Raw genomic sequence first — 13,877 nt, 5'->3', positions numbered from 1 at the left:
TGATGACAATCTTACACTATGAAGTTAACATGCTACACTCCTGATCGATCAGTACAGATGCCTATCAGATCATGCTATGGTGTGGAGATGGTAGCCCAGTGTGTAGACTAAGAAACTTGACATTCAGTGATGGCTGGTTCAAATCCCACCTCTGCCTACCATCCTACATTATTCACTTCACCATCCATTACCATAGGTACAAAATTAGCATGCAGTCACAGCTGATATATTCAATCAGGAGTCTTGCACTTAACTCCCTAGGGAAGGATGTCCCCATGTTATAGGAGTTGGCCAGCCTCTGCAAGGCCTTCCAATATTGCAGGTAAAACCTTCTCCCATGGCCCAGGGATAAGGAAGAGCTTTTTGGGCTTTTCCAGGACTATCCTGACCAACAGGAAGGTGTCAGCATCTGAGAAATTTGGCTGCCTATAGGTGGATGCCATTTTCCCACTGTCCCTGCACTGATGACATCATCACATATTACACACCGACATCTTGCAAATCTGTGCTAAGCGTTATTCTATAAGTGGCGCTCAACTTGGAGCACTGTTTATAGAATAACACTTAGCACTCATTTTATGGCACCAATTATTCAGCATCATATATAGAATTTGGTCCACAGTGTCCCTAGTTCTGTTTACACATATACACAAGTACATAAGTACATAAGTATTGCCATACTGGGACAGACCAAAGGTCCATCAAGCCCAGCATCCTGTTTCCAACTGTGGCCAATCCAGGTCACAAATACCTGGCAAGATCCCCCAAAAAAGTACAAAACATTTTATGCTGCTTATCCCAGAAATAGTGGATTTTCCCCAAGTCCAATTTAATAATGGTCTATGGACTTTTCCTTTAGGAAGCCGTTCAAACCTTTTTTTTAAACTCTGCTAAGCTAACCGCCTTTACCACATTTTCTGGCAACGAATTCCAGAGTTCAATTACACGTTGAGTGAAGAAAAGTTTTCTCCGATTCGTTTTAAATTTACTACTTTGTAGCTTCATCGCATGCCCGCTAGTCCTAGTATTTTTGGAAAGCATAAAATAAAGATTTGCTACTCTTCAAATTGTCAAATTGCCCTATTACATCCTCTAGGTCTATAGAGATTTCATTCAGTTTCTCCGACTCGCTAGCTTTGAATACCATGTCTGGCACTGGTATCTCTCCCAAATCTTCCTTGGTGCCCTTGATCCACAAGACTGGCCTATAAATATTTCTTCTATAATCTTGAACAAAATCATATTATAAATTAAATGTAACATGAAAACAATACACAAATCAGTATAGTTGTTTTCAATGGGGGCAATGTTTCAAAATGGTTTAGTTTTGCACATACCATGACAATAATGAACCTCATTTCAAAATCAAGGTATGTGGGATATGATCTCACTCTCTCAAATGTATTACTAACACTCGCTGTAGTACATAAGATGGAATATATATAGGCAATCTATCCAGGTGTGATTGAAAAGTACTTTTAATCAAGATTTTGATATCCAAAACATTGGGAAATATTTCTATATCTTTCTGCTACATCTTCTTGGTCTCTGACTACATTTCTTGGTACTTGAAGATCTTTTCTCTCTCTCCACACGATTTATAGTTTAATCACTTGATACCTCTATGATCACTGCTATTTTGGTGTTTTCCCCCTTATCCATTTTACCATTATGTCTGGTTTCCTTGTATCTAGCTTTTTATCGGTTGGAATGTTGATGCCCAAGGGTGTTTTCCACTGTGAGAACATTGTTGTTTTGCTGTAGTTAAGTCAAAGATGCATTGATTTATCAATAAACTTAACTGAACTTTTCCAGTATAATAAAGATTCTTGGAAAATAGATGATGAAGTTACTGCCAAGCTGGAACAGAAGATAATGCAAGCAAAACAATTACATACAGCAACTACCCATCAGGCCAGAAACTTCTGCATTGGGCTTTAATAATGTGTTTACCTATACTTGAAAGCAAATTATTATAAAACTAGTAAAAAAGGCCCGTTTCTGACACAAATGAAACGGGCGCTAGCAAGGTTTTCCTCGGAGTGTGTATGTTTGGGAGAGTGTATGTGAGAGTGAGTGTTTTGAGAGTCAGAGTGAAAGTGTGAGTCCAATCCATGCTCCTCTGTCACCTGGCCCCTCCATTCATCTCTATCCAGCAATTCCGCTGTCTCCCTGAGGCCTGCCCTGCAATCCATATGCATCCATGGCCATCTGTCCCCTCCATTCATCCCTATCCAGCAATTCCCCTCTCCCTGAGTCCTGCCCTTCCAATCCATGCTCCTGTGTCACCTGGCCCCTCCATTCATCCCTATCCAGCAATTCCCCTCTCTGCCTGAGGCCTGCCCTGCAATCCATATGCATCCATGCCCATCTGTGCCCTCCATTCATCCCTATCCAGCAATTCCCCTCTCCCTGAGTCCTGCCCTTCCAATCCATGCCCATCCATGCTCATCTGTCACCTGGCCCCCCCATTTTTCCCTATCCAGCATTTCCCCTCTCTGCCTGAGGCCTGCCCTGCAATCCATATCCATCCATGCCCAACTGTCCCCTCCATTCATCCCTATCCAGCAATTCCCCTCTCCCTGAGTCCTGCCCTTCCAATCCATGCCCATCCATGCTCATCTGTCACCTGGCCCCTCCATTTTCCCTATCCAGCAATTGCCCTCTCTCCCTGAGGCCTGCCCTGCAATCCATATCCATCCATGCCATCTGTCCCCTCTATTCATCCCTATCCAGCAATTTCCCTCTCTCCCTGAGTCCTGCCCTCCCAATCCATGCCCATCCATGCTCCTCTGTCCCCTGCCCCCTCCATTCATCCCTTTCCAGCAATTGCCCTCTCTCCCTGAGCCCTGCCCTCCCAATCCATTGCCCATCCATGCTCCTCTGTCCCTGCCGCCTCCATTCATCCTTTTCCAGCAAGTCCCCTGTCTCCCTTCCATGACCCCCCCTTGCATCCATGCTCCTCTCTCTCCCATGTCCCAGCCTGGCCCGCCCTCTTCTCCCTCCCCCCTTCGCATCCATGCTGTCGTTTCTCCCCTGCCCTCCCGCTCCCATTGTTGTACTTTAGTGGCCACCCTCTTCTCTCCCAACATGGGTTTTTTTTTTTCTTGTTTTTAAATTTACCTCCGTGGCGGTTCTGGCAGCGAAGCGTCAGGGAAGGAGGCGGTGCTCCCGACGTCTAGGTTTCCCTTCGCTGTGTTCCACCTTCTTTTGACGTCATCCTTGACGTCAGAAGAAGGCGGAATACAGCGAAGGGAAGGCTAGACGTCGAGAGCGCCGCCTCCTTCCCTGACGCTTCGCTGCCGAGTGTTGCGATTGGTTGAGTGTCATTGCTCCGCCCTCGACGTCATCATGTTTGACGCGTGGGTGGGGCAGACACAATGCGATCTCACCCCCTTCACTTAGAATGTTGGCTAACTAACAGAGGCTTCATTAGAACGTTGGAGGTGCGTTTTATATAGAGAGATTCCATGGGAGAATCCACTAGTCAACCTCTTTCCCAATGAACTGCTTGCTCAGTACTATAATTGTGGAAAACAAGTCTGTTTTACCCAACAAACCTTGTGACCTTATTATAACCACACTGGCCTCCTGAAATCAGCATTCAGGCACTTAAAATTTATTGTTCGAAAAAAAAAAAAAAGTGAATCCCATTCAAATCCACAAAGAAGGTGGTGGGGCCCTTGTGATCATTTTCAATCCTTGAAAGCTGCCAAATGGGTCAGATTTTCAGGATATCTCTAGTAAATGTGCATGATAGAGATTTCATGGTTACTATCTCCCTCTTATGAAAATCTCTCTCATGCATATTCTTTAGGGATATCCTGAAAGCGTGACCTATTGGTGATCCTCAAGGACTGAGACTGAATACCTCTGGGATAGGGGAAAGGAGTGGGTAGTAAAACAGAAAGCCACAGCTTGGTGCGTATATATGGGGCTGGATCCATCAAAATGAAGAAACAAAAAATCCATGGATAGTTGTAAACTGCGAAACTGCAACTTATTTTTATTATGACACGTGAATATACCGTCTTTCAGTACAGGAATCAAAACAGGGCACAATTAAAGCCACAGAAAAATGAAGCCATGAAAAGAACTCCAATTAATAAGAGACAAAGAGCAATAGGAAAGAGCAGAAAGTGAAAGAGGAGTGAGACTAAAGAGGAACCAGGATAAAAAGAGTGCTGATACCCAGAGTCACTACCTACTTACAAACCCTCAGGGAAGGCCTGGGAAAACAGAAAAAATTTGAGGATGGGAGGGTTGATGTGTCAGTTCAGATGGTATGGAAGTCTAAAGGGATGGTACAAGATAGAAAAAGGCAGAATGACGTGTAGATCAGGCAAAGGTATCAGCCTGCTTATCCGACATTGCTGCCTGGATGTCCAACCGCCACCTGAAACTGAACATGTCCAAGACCGAGCTCATCGTCTTTCCACCAAAACCCACTTCTCCCCTTCCTCCACTTTCTATCTCAGTTGATAACAACCTTATCCTCCCCGTCTCATCTGCCCGCAACCTCGGAGTCATCTTTGACTCCTCCCTCTCCTTCTCTGCGCATATCCAGCAGATAGCCAAGACCTGTCACTTCTTCCTCTTTAACATCAGCAAAATTCGCCCTTTCCTCTCTGAACACACCACCCGAACTCTCGTCCACGCTCTCATTACCTCTCGCCTTGACTACTGCAACTTACTCCTCACCGGCCTCCCACTTAGCCATCTATCCCCCCTTCAATCTGTTCAGAACTCTGCTGCACGTCTTATATTCTGCCAGAACCGATATACTCATATCACCCCTCTCCTCAGGTCACTTCACTGGCTTCCAATCAGATACCGCATTCAATTCAAGCTTCTCCTTCTTACCTACAAATGCACTCAGTCTGCTGCCCCTCACTACCTTTCTACCCTCATCTCCCCTTACGTTCCAACCCGAAACCTCCGTTCACAGGATAAATCCCTCCTCTCAGTACCCTTCTCCACCACCGCCAACTCCAGGCTCCGCTCATTCTGCCTCGCCTCACCCCATGCTTGGAACAACCTTCCTGAGCCCTTACGCCAAGCCCTCTCCCTGCCCATCTTCAAGTCTTTGCTTAAAGCCCACCTCTTCAATGCTGCGTTCGGCACCTAACTCTTACCGTTCAGTAATCCAGACTGCCTCAATTTGACTGCCCCTTTTGGACTGACTGTTCACATGTCTTTTAGATTGTAAGCTCCTTGAGCAGGGACTGTCCCTCTATGTTAAATTGTACAACGCTGCGTAACCCTAGTAGTGCTTTAGAAACGTTAAGTAGTAGTAGTAGATTGGAACCTAGAACAGTAAAAAGACAGAATGGTCAGGTGGTGGTCAAATGCAGAGCGAAACACACAAGACGGACAATAGGGACAGATGATGGAGGCTAAGTAGAGAGGTGTACCAAGGTGCAGGACTTTAAAAGTCAGAGTGAGTATTTTCTGGCAGATATGGAATGGTATTGGGAACCAATGATAATACTTCAAGAGTGGGGTGACATGGTCATAACTGTACACACGGGACAGGATATGGACTGCAGTGTTTTGAATGATTTGAAGCCTCTTGAGAGCAAGAGCTGGCAAATCTGCATAAATAATATTACAATTATCCAGTTTTGAGGTAACTAAGGCATACATGTGGGTGGCCCAGGATGCATCATCTATGTATGAGCAAAGGGACTGGATCAAAAGCAATGAAAAAAAAAAACAGATCTAGTGACGGCTGAAATGTGATTGGAAAATGTTAGTTGGGTATCCAAATGGACCCCCATGTATTTCAATGTGTTTTCAAGGTGGATGGGACATCCACGAATGATGGAGGTACCAGTAGGGGGAAAAGGCTGGCCTGCCAGCCAAAGCCCAACTGTTTTTTGAGGGTTCAGAATAAGACAATGTATGAAGAGCCAATCTTCGATATGGTTGAGGCAGGATTGTAAAGCAGTAAGTCAGGAGAGTAAGGATCTTGTCTAACAACCAGAAGGATATCATCCTCGTAGATATAGGATCTGACTGAGCAATCTTGAATTAGAGAGGCTAGGGGATTGAGAAAGATGTTGAATAGTAAGGAGGGAAAGAACAGAACCCTAGGGGACTCCACAGGTTAAGTGGAAATGAACCAGAGCTAGGTGAGAGGAGCAAAACTTTAAGAGATCTATTGGAAAGGAAAGAGGTAATAAATATAAATAAATAAATCAAAAGATAGAAAAGAAAATATGATACCCTTTTTATTAGACTAACTTAATACATCTTCTTCTTTTTTTTTCTTTTTATTACCTTTAAAAGTGGACTAACATGGCTACCACACCACTTTACTCAAAGAAAAGAGTGAAGTTGAGAGAGGAACAGAGAGTGACTAACTAGATCAGAGGCTGCAGTGAGGTCAAGGGAGATTAGGAGAAGCAGATCGCCCTGATTCAATGCAGAATGGAAGTCATTTAAAAGGGAATCAAGCACTGTCTCTGTGGAATGACTGGTCCTAAAACCTAACAGAGTAGGACGTAGAATGAGACAATTGGCTGAAGGTTATTCTTTCCGAGACTTCAGCTAAAAAATGAAGATTTGATACAGGACAATAGTTATCACCCAGGGAAGCATTTAGAGAACGATTTTTTAGTAATGGACATACAAGGGCTGATTTCCATGGGGGGGGGGGGGGGGGGGAATAAGCCCACAGGACAGGCTATTGAGAATTGAATGGGCAAGGGGAATCAAACCGTGGTGGGAGAGGGACAGCCAGGCAGAGGGTAACAAATCTAAAGGACAAGTCATATTTCTAGTGACCCGGAGAAAATTCTCAAAAGACACCAGGGAAGGGAAAGGTATTGGGACCAAGTGGAATGTGGAAAGGATGGGGGTGACTGAGGCTCCTGAGCCTACAGTGATGAGGGAATGAAAGGGGGGGGGGGGGGGGGGAAGAAGGAGGAGAAGTCACTGTTGGGGACAGGAGAAAAGAGCTCCTAATGGAAGCTACCTTGGTAGAATGCAACACTAGCTTTGGTTCAGTTTAATAGAAAGAGAATAGAAGAACTGCCAGGCCAAAAAGAAAAAAAAATAGTGTTTTCACTGAGACTGATAAATGATAGTGATGTATTATTAAATCTAGTAGAATGCTGACTATCTAGTGGATAAAGAATGTAACATTTGAAGTAATAACAGAACAGTGCTATTTTCAGGTTCTAGTAACAACAAATTTAGAAACAATAAATACAAATTACATCAGAATTGAAATTAGGTACTCTGAGAATTAATTTTAGCTACTTCAATGATCAGAGAGTGGGGTTAGAATCTGCATCCTTTTAATTAAAAACATAAGTAACATTTATTGCAGTTAGCAGTGTGTGGGAAGTTTGTAGTGACAGATACTGTGAATCTGAACTGTAGAATGCTACTAAATTGTTTAAAGACTTAGAGTAGAATTAAGTTGCTGTGTACACACTGTGGGCCAAATTCTATAAATGGCTTCTTAAAAATCAGCAAAGAAAAGCCACGCGCTTAGTATGATTCTATACGCTACACCTAAAGTTATAGAATATGCTGGCACGCCGTTCTTGCAACTAAAGTTTAGGTGCATCTATTTAGGCCACCTAAAAGCAGACCTAAATACTTGTGCCTCGGTGCAGATCAGGTGTTTTCCATAATAGTGCATATAGTTTTTTAAAAATGTCCACAACCCGTCTATTCCATGCCCATGGCCATACTCCATTTTTGGCTGGGCGCATTAGAATATACGCGCACCACATTATAGTATATGAATAGAAAGCTGTGTGTGTACATTCTAATTAAAGCCAATTAATGCTGCTAATTGTTTGTTAGGTACCAATTACCAACAATAATTGGCTTGTTAATTAAATTGTGAGCACAGTTTGGCCATGCGGCCTCGCCACTTCCCACCCACTGGTGCAACAAATACCTGGGCCCCCTCAAATTTCCTTTGGGTCCCTGGTTTTGCTGGCGGGGGTCCCCAACCCCTGCCAGCTGAAGCCTTCTCCAGCTCTGATCTCCGATGCCACTGTGTTGCCTGCCCTGCTCTCTCTTCCCCCTCACGTCCTGCATGCTCCTTTTAGTGAAACTGCTCAATTCCACTAAAAGGAGCGTGCAGGACGTGAGGGGGAAGAAAGAGCAGGGCAGGCAACACGGCGGCACCGGAGTCCATCATTGGACAAGGCTTCAGCTGGCGGGGGTTGGGGACCCCTGCCAACAAAACCAGGGGCCCAGAGGAAATTTGAGGGGTCCCAGGCCCCTGTGGCCCCATTTAGCTACGCCACTGCTCTACACTTCTTTGCATTAAATTTTAATTGCCAGACTTTTGACCATCGTTCTAATTTTTGGAGATCTCTTCTCATGATTTCTATTTCCTCCGGAGTATCCACTCTATAGGCTCTCTTTGTGCATCCACAAAAAGGCAAACCTTGCTTTCTAACCCTTCAGCAATGTCTCTCACAAATATATTAAACAGAATCAGCCCCAGTACCGACCCCTGAGGCACTCCACTACACATCTTCCTTTCCTCAGAGCAATTTCCATTTACCACCTTTGTTGCCTGTCAGTCATAAGTTTCCAATCCAGTTCACCACTTTGAGTCCTAAGTTCAGCCCTCTCAGCTTATTCACGAGTCTTCTGTGAGGAACCATATCAAAGGCTTTGTTGAAATTCAAGTAGATTATATCTAGCACATATCCTTTATCCAGTTCTTTGGTCAACCAGTCAAAGAAATCAATCAGATTCATTTGGCAGGATTTTCCTAATTTAGGTGCAAGAATGTACACCAGGTTTTACTTGGTGTAAATCCTTAACCCAAAATTCGGCATGGCTCCCAGTGCCAAACACTGTTCTATAAACTGCGCCCAACTCTGAGTGCCATTTCTAGATTAGCACTTAGTGCTAATTTTTATCAGCACCATGTACAGAATTGAATCCCTTATGCTGTTAAGGGCTGAATATTGGCACGTCCACATTAGCGGCACTATGGATAAGCAATTTTAACAGCTAGGAGCCTCCCTGGACTATTTAAATTGCTTCAAATGTCAGGCGGCAGATTTTCAGGAGTGGTATACTGAAGAAAGAGATACAAAAATGCTTGGAGAGGCATTTTTAAAAGGACGTCCAAGTCAGAATCGGGATGTTCTGCTCATAATGTAAAAAAAATGTCTTATCTCACAGCCATTTTTGAACAGGAAAAACATCAGGATTTCCTGTTCAAAAATATGTGAGGACATTTTTGTGCTGATTACATCCACAATGAACAGCCATTTTCCAAAATGAAACCTCCAAAATATGGACACCAAAAAAGAAGGCACAAAAACCTCTATCTGGCATCATTTGTACAAAAATATCAACATAGACGTCCTTGCAGAGCATTGGGGCAGCCTAGTGGTCAGTGCAGCGGACTTTAAACAGCAGGATCCGAGTACTACTTAATTCCTTTATATGTTATTTAAGACCTGCAGAAACATAGTAACATAGTAACATAGTAGATGACGGCAGAAAAAGACCTGCACGGTCCACCCAGTCTGCCCAACAAGATAAACTCACGTGTCATTTTTTGTGTATACCTTACCTTGATTTGTACCTGTTTTTTTCAGGGCACAGACCATATAAGTCTGCCCAGCACTATCCCCACCTCCCAACCACCAGCCCTGCCTCCCACCGCCGGCTAAGCTTCTGGGGATCCCTTCCTTCTGAGGAGGATTCCTTTATGTTTATCCCACACATGTTTGAATTCCGCTACCATTTTCCTACTGTACCTAAAGCCATCATGCTTGCAAGTGTCTTATACGTTTAGGTACAGTAGGTATTTCTGTGTTCCAGGAGGGCTTACTTATTTGTACAAAAATAAGTGTTAAAATGGGAGTTACACCTGGGTCCCATTGTTGAAAGTCCACAACACTGACTACTAGGCTGCTCCTTACACTTCCTTTCTCCTTTATTAGGAATGGCCATAACACCTGAAGCTGTCATAGATCCTCATTCCACTGTCACTTTCACTTCTTAGGGGGATGGGAGAGGGTCAGTAACTAGCGAGAGACTAAGGAGGGGGTTATGCCTTCATTCTGCCAGTGGTCAGCTGCTCAATCAGTGCACCTTTTTGTACTCTGGATTGTTATCTGATCTTTTTTTAATTTTTCTAACTATCCTGCCCTCTTTTTCCATTTTCTTCTTGCTGATTTTACTAAGTCCTTCTCCAGGGATCCCCCCCCCCCCATTTTCTTTTCTTCCTTCTTTCTATTTCTTTCTAATTGGCTTGTAAATGCTATTGCCTGTGTTATAGAATTATGTGTTTATGAATTATTCATACTTATTTCTGTAATTATGTATAAACAGTATGAATTGAAATAGATATTTTATGGATTTATAATGAACCTTGTAAGTTTGTCATTATTAGATTTAGTGCTCTCCCAACTACCAACTGAATGTGTGATGCTTTGTAGAGTGATAGTTTTGCGATTTAAGGGGTCCTTTTACTAAGCTTCAGTAAAAGGGGGTCTGCGCTAGCATGAGAGCTTGTTTTCGATGCGTACTGAGTCCCCCTTTTAATGTAGCGGGTAAAAGGCTGTCCATTTTTGGGAAAAAGAAATGGCTGTGTGGTAAGTGAACCCTTACTTCATGGCCATTTCAGTGGAGAGCCCCTACCACCACCCATTGTGATGGTGGTAAGGGCTCCCGAGATAACCCAGTGATAAATGGGTAGCACCAATTACCACCAGTTAAGTTCCAGTACTACAAAAAATGGGACACGTTTGTAATGCCAGAAATGGCACTCACTGGGGGTGGGAACTACTGACAGGCTGGCGTACAGTGGGCTTACCAGTGCTTAGTAAAAGGGCCCCTAAGCTCTGCTCATTTCTTTCTAGGTAGCATATTTTTGCACAATTTTATAGGCTTGCAGTAAATAATAAAAAGGCCAAAATAAAAGCTGATATATTTACAAACAGGTAAAACAACCAAAAATGGAAGCAAGATAAACTAGCATCTAAGAATGTATGTTGAAATGTGAGGTAGCTCAGTATGAAGTAGTAGACATATATTCTCATGAGAAAATTAGTCAGAACGCATGCACTCCCTAGTTTAGACCCTGAAATCAGGCCTCCTACTGTTACCCTTTAGCAAATAACAGAGCATACAACCCGGATTGAAACCAGGTGTAAATGATGGCACACAATTTGGGTGCATTCAGGCAGTATTTTGTAATTGTACATGTAACTTTTAGGAATGCCCTTGATATGCCCCTGGTCACGCCCCCTTTTCAGATACATGCAATGGGATTCAGACACAGTGCCAAGTGCCATATAGACTAGTATACTGCCAGATGCACACACAAATCCTGATTGATGCCAATGAACTGCAATAATTGGTTGTTAACATTCAAATTTAGGAACACAAATTAGGGCACCACATAGAGAATCTGGGGATAGGCAGCAAGCACAAGTTTATTACTATGCTGACTAGATTAATGGATAGTAGGTATTGGGGTGGGAGGGAAGTCTATATTAACATCTACTGTGTGGTAAAACTCACACTAGCTGTTTAACACAACTTAGTAAAAAATGCCATTATATGCCTTTATAAAATAGTCAGAAAACAGTTGTGTACTTGTATTTCCATACTAGGTGACCTGTTATAAAATTATCATCTAGAAGAGCTAACAATATCACAATAATCCTCCTACCCAAAATCCTTCCCTCTATGGACGAACAGTCAATAAGAGTTGTATGCAGTGGAACATTTTCTGATCTATTTTATATAATTTCTGTTTTTCTTTAATTTTTATAATTTATTTTGTTTCCTTTTTAGATGTGTTTGCAGTGGCGTACCAAGGGGGGGGGGGTGGTGGTGGTGGGGGGGGATCGGCCCCGGGTGCACGCCGCTGGGGGGGGGGGGTGCCGCGCGCCGGTCAGCTTCATTCGTTTCCATGCTCCCTCTGCCCTGGAACAGGAAGTAACCTGTTCTGGGGCAGAGGGAGCATGGAAATGAACGAAACTGACCGGCGCACGGCACCCCCCCCCCCCAGCGGCGTGCACCCTGGGGGGTGTTCTTTTGCCGGGGTGGGGGTGTCCTTTTGCCAGGGGGGTCACGCTGCACCGGGGGGGGGGGCAGGGCGCATCGGCGATCCGCCCCGGGTGTCAGCCCCCCTAGGAACGCCACTGTGTGTTTTATTAGGCACACTGGACTAGATTCTATATATGGTGCATGAGAAATCCATGTGGGAAAAATATGCCTAGGGATATTCTATAAAGTACACCTAAATCTAGGTGTACTTTGTAGAATAAGCCTAAATTTCTGCATGGATTATAGAATATGCCAAGTGCTCATCCATGTGGCTAAATTTAGTCATGGGCAGTTACACTTGGTGTAAATTCAATTACAAAATAACAGACTGGATGAGAACCAATTTCAACGGACAGTAATAATATTATAAATAGAAGTTCTCATTAAGAAAAGTAAGCATGTGAAAAAGCAATGGAGGAAAAAGCCTCAAGAAGCTCCCAGCAATAAACAATTAGCTGGTTGAGCAGGACTTTCTCATCACTGGCATAAAAAATCTCCCAATGTTATATACATTTTTTAAATTTCAATATTCATCCATATTTATTTATTTCTTACATTTATATCCCACCTTTTCCCACTTATTAGTAGGCTCAAAGTGGCTTACATAGTTCCGGAGAGTTGGTTACAGACTCCGGTGTGAACAAATACAGTATGGGGTACTATTACAGTGACAAGTACAGTAAAGTATCGGTAAATAGGTTGGGGTGGGTCAGACAAAATGTTAGGGTGTGATCATGCGTCGCGGTTCAAAACTGTCCGTTTCCTGATTAAAATGCCATATTTTATTATTCAGTGTTTATGTCAGATACTGTGGGGTATGCCTTCTTGAACAGGTGAGTTTTTAGGTTTTTTCGGAATTCTAGATGATTATTCATAGATTTCAGGCGTTTTGGTAGAGAACTACTTAGAAATACTTAGCTGCATAGTATCTTTCTCCAACTCAGACCGTGACCGACAGTGGCCAGCATTTCTAATAGCTGCGTTGGGGTCAAACAGTTGTGGATTTCAAGGAAGCTCCGCTATAGCTTATCAGAGCAAAAAGGCTGCCTACAGCGGAGCTTCATTCATTGAAATCCATGACTATTTGACCCCGATTCAGCTATTACAAAACGCTAGCCTATATCTGATTCAAACTGCTCCCCTAGCTGCACTTGAAGGCACATATTGTTCACATCCAAAGGTCTTTTTCAACACCATCTCATTTGATCTTCTTTGAATTGCTCCACATCCAGTATTTTTGAAGTTCATTTTCTAATTTAAGACTCTTGAAGCAGGCCTTAGGGCTGAAACACAGTGTTATGTTGAGTCATTGATCAATAAAACTTTTATACTTAAAGATTGTAACTCTCGTCTCTGGAACCCATGGCCCATTATCCACTTTTTCCCCTTTTACTTGTGTATCCACGTGGAACCTTAGAGTTCTCCACTCTGGTGGATTTCTGTTGGGAGACAATTTCTACACACAAAAGCACAATAAGGTGGCACATCTCATCCACTAGAAACTTTGTGAAACATAGAAACATGATGGCAGATAAAGGCCATATGACCCATCCAGTCTGCCCATCCTCTGTAACCCCTAATTCTTCCTGTTCCTAAGTGATCCAACATGCTTATCCCATGCCTTTTTAAATTCTGGAACAGTCCTCAACTCCACCACCTCCACCGGGAGGCCATTCCACGCCTCCACCACCCTTTCTGTGAAATAATACTTCCTTAGGTTACTCCTAAGCCTATTCCCGCTTAACTTTGTCGTATGCCCCCTCATTCCAGAGCTGCCCTTCATTTGAAAAAGGCTCTCTTCCTGTACATAAATGCCCTTGCGA

Source organism: Microcaecilia unicolor, chromosome 10 (assembly GCF_901765095.1).
Source record: "Microcaecilia unicolor chromosome 10, aMicUni1.1, whole genome shotgun sequence".
NCBI lineage: Eukaryota > Metazoa > Chordata > Amphibia > Gymnophiona > Siphonopidae > Microcaecilia > Microcaecilia unicolor.
Note: the sequence above shows the minus strand (reverse complement) of the source record.